This window comes from Dermacentor variabilis, chromosome 1 (genome assembly GCF_050947875.1).
Source record: "Dermacentor variabilis isolate Ectoservices chromosome 1, ASM5094787v1, whole genome shotgun sequence".
Taxonomy (NCBI): Eukaryota; Metazoa; Arthropoda; class Arachnida; order Ixodida; family Ixodidae; genus Dermacentor; species Dermacentor variabilis.
In genome coordinates, this window is record NC_134568.1 from 205,687,459 (window position 1) to 205,697,900 (window position 10,442).

At 53.4% G+C, this 10,442-nt stretch overlaps 1 pseudogene; it reads left to right on the top strand.

Annotated features, from left to right (window-relative positions):
• The first annotated feature begins 4,403 nt into the window (after positions 1-4,403).
• LOC142558995 (uncharacterized) lies at positions 4,404-6,289 on the top strand (annotated as a pseudogene).
• Positions 6,290-10,442: the final 4,153 nt, after the last annotated feature.

Consider the following 10,442-nt stretch of genomic DNA (forward strand, 5'->3'; position numbering starts at 1 on the left):
AGTCTGTAAAGATATTGGGACGTAGAGGGTCCTTCACTGCTATAACTATAGCGACCTACTATTGCAGAAACCTTCCGCACGGATGCTGAGTTAATGAGAGTGCCATTGGAGTCAACCGAAACTACGGCATAGTGATCAGAGCGCTCGTACTGGGCGGCGTCAACGAAACATGCCAGATTCGGAGTGGCCGCAGCCGCTTTTAACAGGGAACGAGCCCTGGCTACGTGGCGCCCTGCATTGTATTGAGGGTGGACTTTACGTGGCATGGGATCTACCTTGAACGTGTCTCGGACAATGGGTGATAGGGTCACGTTGCGCTCCGTGATTTCCTGGTGACCGCATCCAACGGATTCGAGGATGCGTCTCCCTGCTCGCGATGATGATAGTCATATTATTTGCGCCACTCGTTGGTCCTCAATCACCTCTGATAGGGTGTTGTGCACGCCTAGTTGCATCAGACGCGCGGTGCTGCTGGTGAGTGGTAAACCCAGCACGCGCTTGATGCTTTTGCGCATGAGGGCGTCGATTTTGGCCTCATCCCGTTTAGACTAGCGCAACGCGGAGGCTACATAGTTAACGTGGCTCATCAGAAACGCGTGGTAGAGTTTGAGTAGATTGCTCTCGCCTAAACTCCCACTGCGGTTCGAGACCCCGAGGATAAGCCGAAACATATTCTCCGTCTTGGAGGTAATGTGGACTATAGTCTGTGAGTTGCCCCCGCGAGATTCCAGCAAGAGTCCGAGGACCCTGATGGTATCCACTCTGTGGATTTGTTGTCCGTCCCTCGTATAGAGGGCCATGGGAACTTGATCTAAGGGCGTGGAGCCCCTAACCCCCCGTCGGGTGGGCCTATACAATAGAATTTCGGACTTGGTTGGTGACAGACTCAGGCCCATGTCTAGTAGGAAGTGTTCTGTGATGTCGAGCGCCTCTTGGAGCGCACTCTCAACTGCAGCGTCAGACCCTCCCATGCACCACACGGTAATATCATCCGCGTAGAGGGTGTGACCCGTTCCTCTTACTGTGGCCAGTCTGTCCGAGAGGCCCTTTATGGCGATGTTAAACAGTAGGGGAGAGATGACCGCCCCTTGCGGGGTGCCTCTCGCTCCCAATGTAAATTCTTTCGATTTGATTTGCCCTATTTTGACAGTGGCCTTGCGATCCCTGAGGAAGGAGCTAACGTACGCATGGAATCGTGGCCCCAGGTCCAGATCCGAGATGGCGTCTAGCTCGAACCGGTGCGAGATGTTATCAAAAGCCTTGGATAAGTCTAGAGCAAGGATGCCCCGAGTGTCTCTAGTGTGGACATCAATGATTTGCCTCTTTATAAGTAACATGACGTCCTGTGTGGAGGGTGCCGGCCGAAAGCCGACCATGTTGTGAGGGAATAACTCATTATTTTCTATGTGCCTAGATATACGGTTGTGAATGACATGTTCGGCCACCTTACCCACGCAGAACGTGAATGAGATGGGCCGCATGTTCTCCGGCGCAAGAGGTTTGCCTGTTTTCGGGATGAGCACCACTGAGGCTGTCTTCCAGGAGTCGGGGACGAGGCCCGTTTCCCAAATTTTATTGACCTCCCCGGTGAGCAGCGCAACTGCTTGTTCGTCCAAGTTGCGGAGGAGCTTATTGGAGGTGCCATCCGAGCCCGGTGCAGAGCGACCGTTGAGCGTTTGGAGCACCTCCCAGATTTCGGATTCCGTGAAGGGGGCGTCGAGCTCTCCCACCGCTCCACCCCCCCCCCCCCCCCCGATAACGAGGATAATCCCGTCACCGGAGAGGCCCAGCGGAAGATACTTTTCGGCCAACTCTTGCAGGAGGACGTATTCAAATACGCACGCCGCCTTTTGATTATGAACTATGCGATCGATGGCTAGTCTCTGATTGCTTTTGCTTTGCGAATCGTCGAGTAAATGTTTGAGCAGGTTCCATTTGCCCCCAGTTCTCATCTGCCCATCAACCGAGGAGCATACTTCATTCCATTGTTGTTTGGACAGTTGGATGGAATGAGTTTCTATTGTACGATTGAGCTCCGCAATTTTCTTACGAAGTCGGCGGTGGAGTCTGTGTGCTCTCCAGCGGCGCCGGATGGAGTTTTGGGCTTCTAGGAGGTGCGCAAGGCGCGCGTCCATCCGATCTACCTTTAGGTCGGTCTTAACCACCTTGGTCGCAGCTTGTACGTCCTTCTGTAGTCTTGTGAACAGACTATCGAGATTATCGTAGTCGGTCTGGTCCGCCTTCCGCATTTTCCGGAAGGCATCCCAGTCCGTCACTTTAAATTCCCTGGTAGAGGCTGTGCTAATCGTTAGGGTAATCTCCACAATGAAGTGGTCGCTGCCCAGGTTCTCTTGCAAATTTTGCCATCCTGCTCCGGGGGCGTTCTTGACGAACGACAGGTCCGGAGTGGTGTCTCGGACTACCGACGTGCCGGTTCGCGTCGGGTAGTGAGCATCCGTAATCAATTCCACTGAACAGTCAGCAACTGCCTGGACAAGGATTGGCGGGGGTATCCCCAGGCATTGTGGAGGGCATTGAAGTCACCCGCTATCACTATTGGGGCCCCCTTGCTCAGGGCCACCGCCTTGTCATGATCATGGCGAATGGCTGCCGTTGATCCGACGGCGATCTGTATATGTTCAAAAGAAAGACACTGCTCTTAAGCCAATTGTTAGGGATAATATCGACCATAATGATTTACGCCCTAGTTTTGCCAATTGGTAATTTGTGTACTTGAAAGGAGCACTTCCGTGCTACCAAGGCTGCTAAACCCCGCTTTCCTTCCTCCCGCATCGATACAACCCGGTATCCCGGGAAGGTGGGCGCGTCATCGCGAGTTTATTGTAACAGAATTACGTGCGGTTTGACCGCCTGTGCCGAAACGAATTGCTGTAGCGGAGCTTTGTGCCGTTGGAAACTGGCACAGTTCCACTGCCACACAACCAACTTATTGGGATTGACCGCCATGGTGATTGCCTTGGATTGGCCATTCCACCGTCTTGTTGACGGGGACGGCGCTTGCGGGTAAAGGTGCCCGACGGGGCTCCCTCGAAGGCTGTCTAGCCGTAGTTAACGCGGCCTGTGCACTTTCCAGGGACGCCATCCTTTTAAGGAGGGCAGTCACGCTTTCAGCGAGCTGCTGAATTGCCCGCTGCATGCTTTCTAAGTCTTTGTTATTGGACTCGGTCTCCATAGAGTCAGCGTCCCCCTCTGGGGGCGCGGCCCTACGTTTACCCGAGCGCGCCTGTGGCTCCCCTGAGGGGGGCACCTGTTGCTCCTCGACTTGCGAGGGGTACGACTTACGGAAATACTCAAAGTCGGCCCTCATCTGCTGCATTTCTGCTTTGAGTCGAGCGTTCTCTTGCATGAGTTGAGCGACTCTGGGATCAACTTTATGCTCCGGCAATGCTACCTGCGTTACCTTTGAAGCCGGCGTCGTCTGCTTCGACTTGACACGATCGGCCCAGGTTGGCGTTTCCTGGATCCGAACCCGGGAGGTAGAGCGCCCTCGGGAACGAGAGCGCCCTCTGGAGAGGCTGCGTTGTCGACCAGAGGGCGTGACGGAGCGCTCCCTCCTAAAACCCCTTAAACTTCGTAAAGTAGTGACACTCTCCTCCTCCGCCTTCACTCCTCGTTTCTCCTCTCTTTCACGCTCCCTCCTCGACCGTGGCGCCGCCTACGATGATCGAGCGCAGCAGACGACCTTTCGCAGAGTGAATGCACGCATAGCAAAACAGGGCTGTTTAGGCGTTCACGTTGGCTTTCCAGCTCCGCGTAACTTCGTGTACAGCATAGAATTTCTAGTCAGATGCTTATACAAATTCAGTAACGGGCGGCTTTTGTTTCATTTTTTGATAAATATTTTTTAAAAACTATCTGAAGGAGTGTTAACGCTGTGCGTTGACGACTGCGAATGTATCGCGTGCCCTACAATTAGGTACGCAACATTTGTCAAGGGCGTGTCGCAAGATCTTGTTGCGAATGGTTATAAATAACACGTTTACGATCCAATGACAACATCTTGACTTCCAGCAAGCCCTCAGCTTGAAGAATCCGCGCCGCCCTAACCATGTGAATTCGCGGCGCGTATCAGCTATGACGTACAAAGGCTGACGGAGATCACTGCTCTGAAGGTTTGAAAGTGTATTACAAGCTACAGTACCGCCAAAGTGGTCAGCTACCGATCAAGACCAGTCCCGACGCCAGGGACCCAGGACAAGGGTTTCTACGACCACAAGATTGCAAACCCTAACAAGATCTTCAGCTGCTCCGTCTGGCCGAGAAACAGGTGCGCCGCAGCTACGAAGGTGCGCGGCGTCGCTGCCGCAGTCCCGGCTCCCGAGGACTTCGCCCAACGACTCGCATCCCCGTGAGATCAAGTAAGCGCAGCCCCTCCCCTCATTATGGAGGTAGTAGAGGTTGAGGGCACGGAAATAGCCCCCGAAGGAGTTACCGTTGAGGCAGGGTGGCTTGTCAGCCACCGTAAGCAACGACAGACTACGCAGGCATCATCCCTACCCATACATGGCTCCCTCCGTGCAACAGCAAGCGCACGCACCAAGAGTACCCAGCAGTCCGCACTACGCCCACGCGCACCACGGCAACCACCGAAGAACGATATCAAGATCGTCATACGCCCAAGAGACGGTTTCAACGTGTCCAAACTAGGAGACGCCCAGATACGCGACTCAATACTACAGATCACGGGCATTACAACCAAGAGGACGACATTTACCGCTCATGCACGGATAATAACGTCATTGTAGTTAGCACGCCAATCATGTCTAACGCCGAAAAATACTGCCGCATCCGCAGCCTCCCCATCGGAGCAGCCCGCTGCGCAGCCACAGCATACGTCACACCGCCGGAGGACACAGCCAAAGGAGTCATACATAACATCCCTGCATATGACACAGAAGAAGACATTACCAACAGTCTCGTTTACAAGAAAAACCCTACGATTCTGCAGGCCCGACGAATGGGCAGTACTAATTCAGTGCTCATCGTATTCGACGGAAAGCAAGTACCGTACCATGTCTACTACCACGGAGCAGAATACAAATGCTATCTACATAAGAAGCGCATCGAGGTCTGCGACATCTGCGGGACCGTCGGCCACAGGGCCGATGTATGCCCCACTCCAACCCAGAAGAAATGCAAGAGCTGTGACACAGTAAATCCACCGGCTGATCACCCCTGTCACCCTTGCTGCGCGCTCTGCGGCAAAGGCCACCCGACTGGTGATAAGTCCTGCCATCGCCGCTTCCAGACACCACACCTCCTACTCCAACGACGATGGCAACGCCTACGACTGGGACAGCAAGGAGCGGACCAGGAGACGGGGTCATCGACTTCAGCAAATGGAGACTCAGCTCTGCCAACACCGAAGCCGACACCACAACCGCAGGCTCCCGAACGCAGCAACTCACGCGGACGCAGTCGGTCTCGTGGACGCAGCCGCTCCCGAGGTCGCAGTCAGTCACAAGGACGCAGTCACTCCCGGAGCGGACCGGATTCAACACCACCGCAGCAGCAAGGAAACGCAAGCCTTCGAACGACCACAGTTAAAGTGCAAGACACACCCCCCAAGGTAAGCTGGGCCAGCATTGTCTCCCACACAGGTCACACCTCACAACCTATAGCAACCCCAGTGAACACAGTTAGTGACGGTACCATGCACAGCTTCATGCATGAGCTCCGATCCTTACGTGCTGAGATACAAGACCTCAAGACAGAAAACGCTAAGCTCAAATCACAACTTGCAGACACACAACCCAAACAATTACCATCAAATGCAGACAACCTTCCTGTCCCTGCAATAGATTGCCCGCAAACCACCCAACAAGCAACCCCGCACAAGCGCAAAGCTCTCGAACCAATCGCAACAGCGGCACCACCAGCATACACTTCAGAAGGAAATGTCAACTGTGAGGCCCTCACTGAGCTGCAACAGCGGATAGAACGCAACCTCAACGAAGCAATAGACTGTAAGCTTGCCACGTTGCTCGACGCCTCCATTGCAAATGCTCTCGAACGCGCAATGGACAACCTCCTTACTGCGAAACTAGAAACGCTACTACTGCCCAGAATTGAGCAAGCCTTTGCGGCAAGAGAACAACAGCGACAGGAAAACATGGACGACACGCGCAAAGTGTTTCAAGACATGGTCGCGACTCTGGCTCAAAATCACAACACCCGTTTGACAGAATTGGAAAACATCCTACTCCGTCCCAGAGCAGGTCCCCTAAAGAAGCCGTACTCGCGTCCCGACAAAGATGGCTGCGAGTAATCCAGAACGTGCTACCTACTGCATTTGGCAGTGGAACTGCCGGGGCTTCCGGCGAAAACGAGCACACTTAGAGCAATATATTACCTCTCTCGCACCACATACTTCCCCCGATGTTATCGCATTACAAGAGACCGGAGTAGCGGCTAAGCTGTCGGGATACGCGGCATACACCGCAGTTTGCGATGACAACCGCAGGCCCCAAGTAACCACACTAGTTAGGCGAAACATTCCGGTTATACAGCATCACACAGGCATTGATACAGCAGCCCACATTTTCCTGGAGATCATCCCGTCTGCAAGGCGCAAGCAGCAGAGTCTCTTCATCCTCAATGTGTACAGCAGCCCCAAACAACAACATAGGTTTCTACGACTTTTCACCAAAGCAGATCAAGTAGCTAGGGGAGCCCCCCTGCTCATCGTAGGGGACCTAAACGCCCCTACGGTGGCATGGGGATACCCAATGGACCGCCGAAAGGGAAGACAACTATGGCTTGACGGACAGAATCTAGGTCTTACTCTTGTCACGGATCCAACTTGTCCCACCCGTATGGGAAACAGCGTTAGCAGAGACACTACGCCGGACTTAACATTCGCAAAACGAATTCCACAAGCAGACTGGATCAACACACAAGACAACTTGGGCAGCGATCACTATTTAATCCAAACAACAGTTCGAGCGGGCCCGCGAAAGCCTAAGGGCCGTCAACTCCGCATAACGAACTGGGACGCTTTCCGGCAGGCCAGAGCCCTCACCTCTTTCTCGGGTACCCAACCCCCTTTCGAAGATTGGGTCGCATCCTTGCTGCAAGACGCGAGCGAAGCCACTAAATTGGTGCCTAAGGAAGCTAATCTGCAGGAGGCAGATAGCAAGTTACTGCATATGTGGGAAGCCCTCGCCAGTCTGCAACGCAGATACAAACACAACAAGCTCAACCGAACGCTCAGGAAACGTATTAGTACTCTCACCCTTCACATCGAAGACTACGCACGACAACTTACTCGTCAAAATTGGCACAGCACATGCGACAGCATGGAGCGGCAACCAAACCTGCCCAAAACGTGGAATATCCTCCGTTACCTCCTCGATCCGGCCAACAGCAAGAACACACAACAGCACAACTTGCAAAAAATTATTCACACCCATCCGGGCACGGACGCACAAGTTCTTCAAGAGCTGATAGACCGATACATAGGACCTCAACCTACTACACCCGCTCCAGCATACACAGGCACCGCTAACGACCACCTGGACGCGCCCATACAAGCAGCAGAAGTGCGGGAAGCCATCCTCGTACTCCGCCCTAACTCGGCCCCGGGACCTGATGGCATTACTAATAAAATGCTTCGCAACCTAGATGAGGATTCTATACTAGCCCTCACAGCTTATTTTAACGCATACTGGGAAACTGGAAACCTCCCCTCACAATGGAAAGAAGCCAAAATTATTATGATTCCCAAACCCGGGAAGCGCCTCCTACTCGAAAACCTCCGCCCTATCTCCCTCACTTCATGTGTCGGAAAGGTCCTCGAACACGTCATCCTCACACGCTTACACAGACATATGAACGACAACGACCTCTTCCCCAATACCATGATTGGCTTCCGCCCGAAACTTTCTCCTCAAGATATCATGATTCAGCTCAAGCACCAAATTATCGATGGCGACAAAAGCTCCAGGCTGGACACCAAAGCCATCTTGGGACTAGACCTAACCAAGGCATTCGATAACGTCACGCATGAGGCCATACTGAACCAACTGGCACAACTTCAGGTTGGTCATCGAGCATATAACTACGTGAAGAATTTTCTTACAGGTCGCACGGCCACCATTACCATCGGAGGGTTGCAGTCGCCAATTATTCACTTCGGCAGCAAAGGCACGCCGCAAGGATCGGTTCTATCCCCTTTTCTGTTCAACGTGGCCTTGCTCGGACTACCGCCTGCATTAGCTAGCATCCCCAACCTCAAGCATAGCCTCTACGCAGACGATATCACCCTGTGGGTCACCGGGGGCGGCGACGGGGACATCCAAAACACGCTGCAGCAAGCCATCAACGAGGTCGTTGCATACGTAGAACCGCGCGGCCTGGCGTGCTCCCCACAGAAATCGGAGCTCCTTCTGTACAAGCCTAATTGGGGAGGTCGACGCCCAGATCCTCACCCGCCCGAGACTGAACTCCACGTGCCCCAGCAACGCATACCTACTGTACCTAGCATTCGTATCCTTGGCTTACGCATCCAACATAACGGCAGAAACACGGAGATACTCAAGCGATTAGATAATCATGTACACCAAACCACGCGCCTCATTGCACGCATCGGAAATCGACATCACGGCATGAAAGAAAGCAACCTCATACGCCTAGTAACCGCCTACGCCATGAGCAGGATCACCTATGTCGCCCCGTACCTTAGCCTCAATGCAACTGACAAGCTCAAACTCAACACCATGGTCAAGAAGGCTTATAAACAAGCCCTACATCTTCCCATCACCACCTCTAACGAGAAACTGGACGCCCTCGGCATCCATAACACCATAGACCAGCTTATTGAAGCGCAGCGTATTAACCAATACGAACGACTCGCCAATTCCACCACGGGCAGGCACATTCTAGGCACCCTGGGCATAAACTACACCACCCAATTCGGACCAAAAGTACCCATCCCTCCAAACATTCGTGCTCAACTAGTTATCCCACCCATACCTCGCAATATGCACCCTGAACACAATCCGGAGCGACGTGCAGAACGAGCTAAACGACTACAAAAGCGCTACGACCAAGCCGCTGACGTAACCTACGTTGACGCAGCAGAATACCCCAACCAAAATGCCATGGCGGTCGTCGCAGTCGCGGGTTCGCAGTACCGCCTCGCCGCATCGATATTCACCACGCAACCCGAAGTAGGAGAAGAAACGGCCATCGCTTTGGCTTACGCGGCTACCAATGCACGCTGCATCATAAGCGATTCAAAAACGGCCATTCGTAACTACACAAGAGGACTGATAGCACCCCAAGCACAGAAGATTATCTCTGGCACTCCTCCCTCAAGGCAACGCCGCGTGCAGATCATCTGGGCCCCTGGTCACCCGGGTCTGGCTGGGAACGAAGCCGCCCACGATGCCGCCCGAGCTCTCGCACACCGGGCGCATCATCCTTCTCCTGCGTCTTCCGATCCCGACCAGCCCTCTGTTCTGCATCGCGGTCACGCGCGGGACCGAATGGTCACGTTGAGAGAAATTCTCCTGCATTACCGCAGGGAGCGGTTACGCTACCCCCCAGCACGCAAAACACTGAATAAGTCTCAATCTACCACTTGGCGACTCGTTCAGACACGAACCTTTCCGAACCCCGTGCTTTGCAACCGCATGTACCCCGATGCATACTCTCCACTATGCAAAGCGTGCGAGGCCCGCGCTGACCTCGATCATATTATCTGGCAATGCCCCAAAGCCTCACCCACCAACACCTCCCACACTAACACACGCATAACTACGGCCGTGCAGTGGGAGACATTGCTGCTCAGCTTGGACCCAGAGGAGCAGCTCTGGGCCGTCCGGATGGCCGAAGACGCCGCCAGAAAGCAAGGACTGGCCGCCGTCTGAGGAAGGGGGGATTGGGGGTTAGTCTCCCGACCCCCGCCACCCCTGAACCCCATCAAGGACATAACAAAGTTTTATCTCTCTCTCGTGTCTCAACGTCGACAGAAATAGCACGGCCGATCATCGAGTCGGGAGTCTGCGTACACAAGAAAATAAAATAAGTTTTCAGCATTCGTGCGCGAAGCGGGAGCGCGATAACAATGCTTGACTCAATCTCAAACAAGACCACTGTGGGCTTCAGTAATTTTTTTCAGGTTAATGACTTATCACGAATAACACTTCATCGTGCGTTGGTTTATCCGTTTACTAAGTTACGTACTTGTCGCGAACCGAATTGCACTGAGGTGCATGCACTGAGGACGGTTGCACTCACACCGAAGTAAAATTTGCGAGACATGACTTCATTAGTGAAGTCATGATCGCGCAAAGAATGCCCACCCCCCCCCCCATGACGCGGCCGAAATTGCGGCAAGTGAAATGATGTTTTATCTATAGGTCAAAATTATATGAAACGGCGTTCGAATTGCAAGTTAACAGTTTATTTTCAGCATA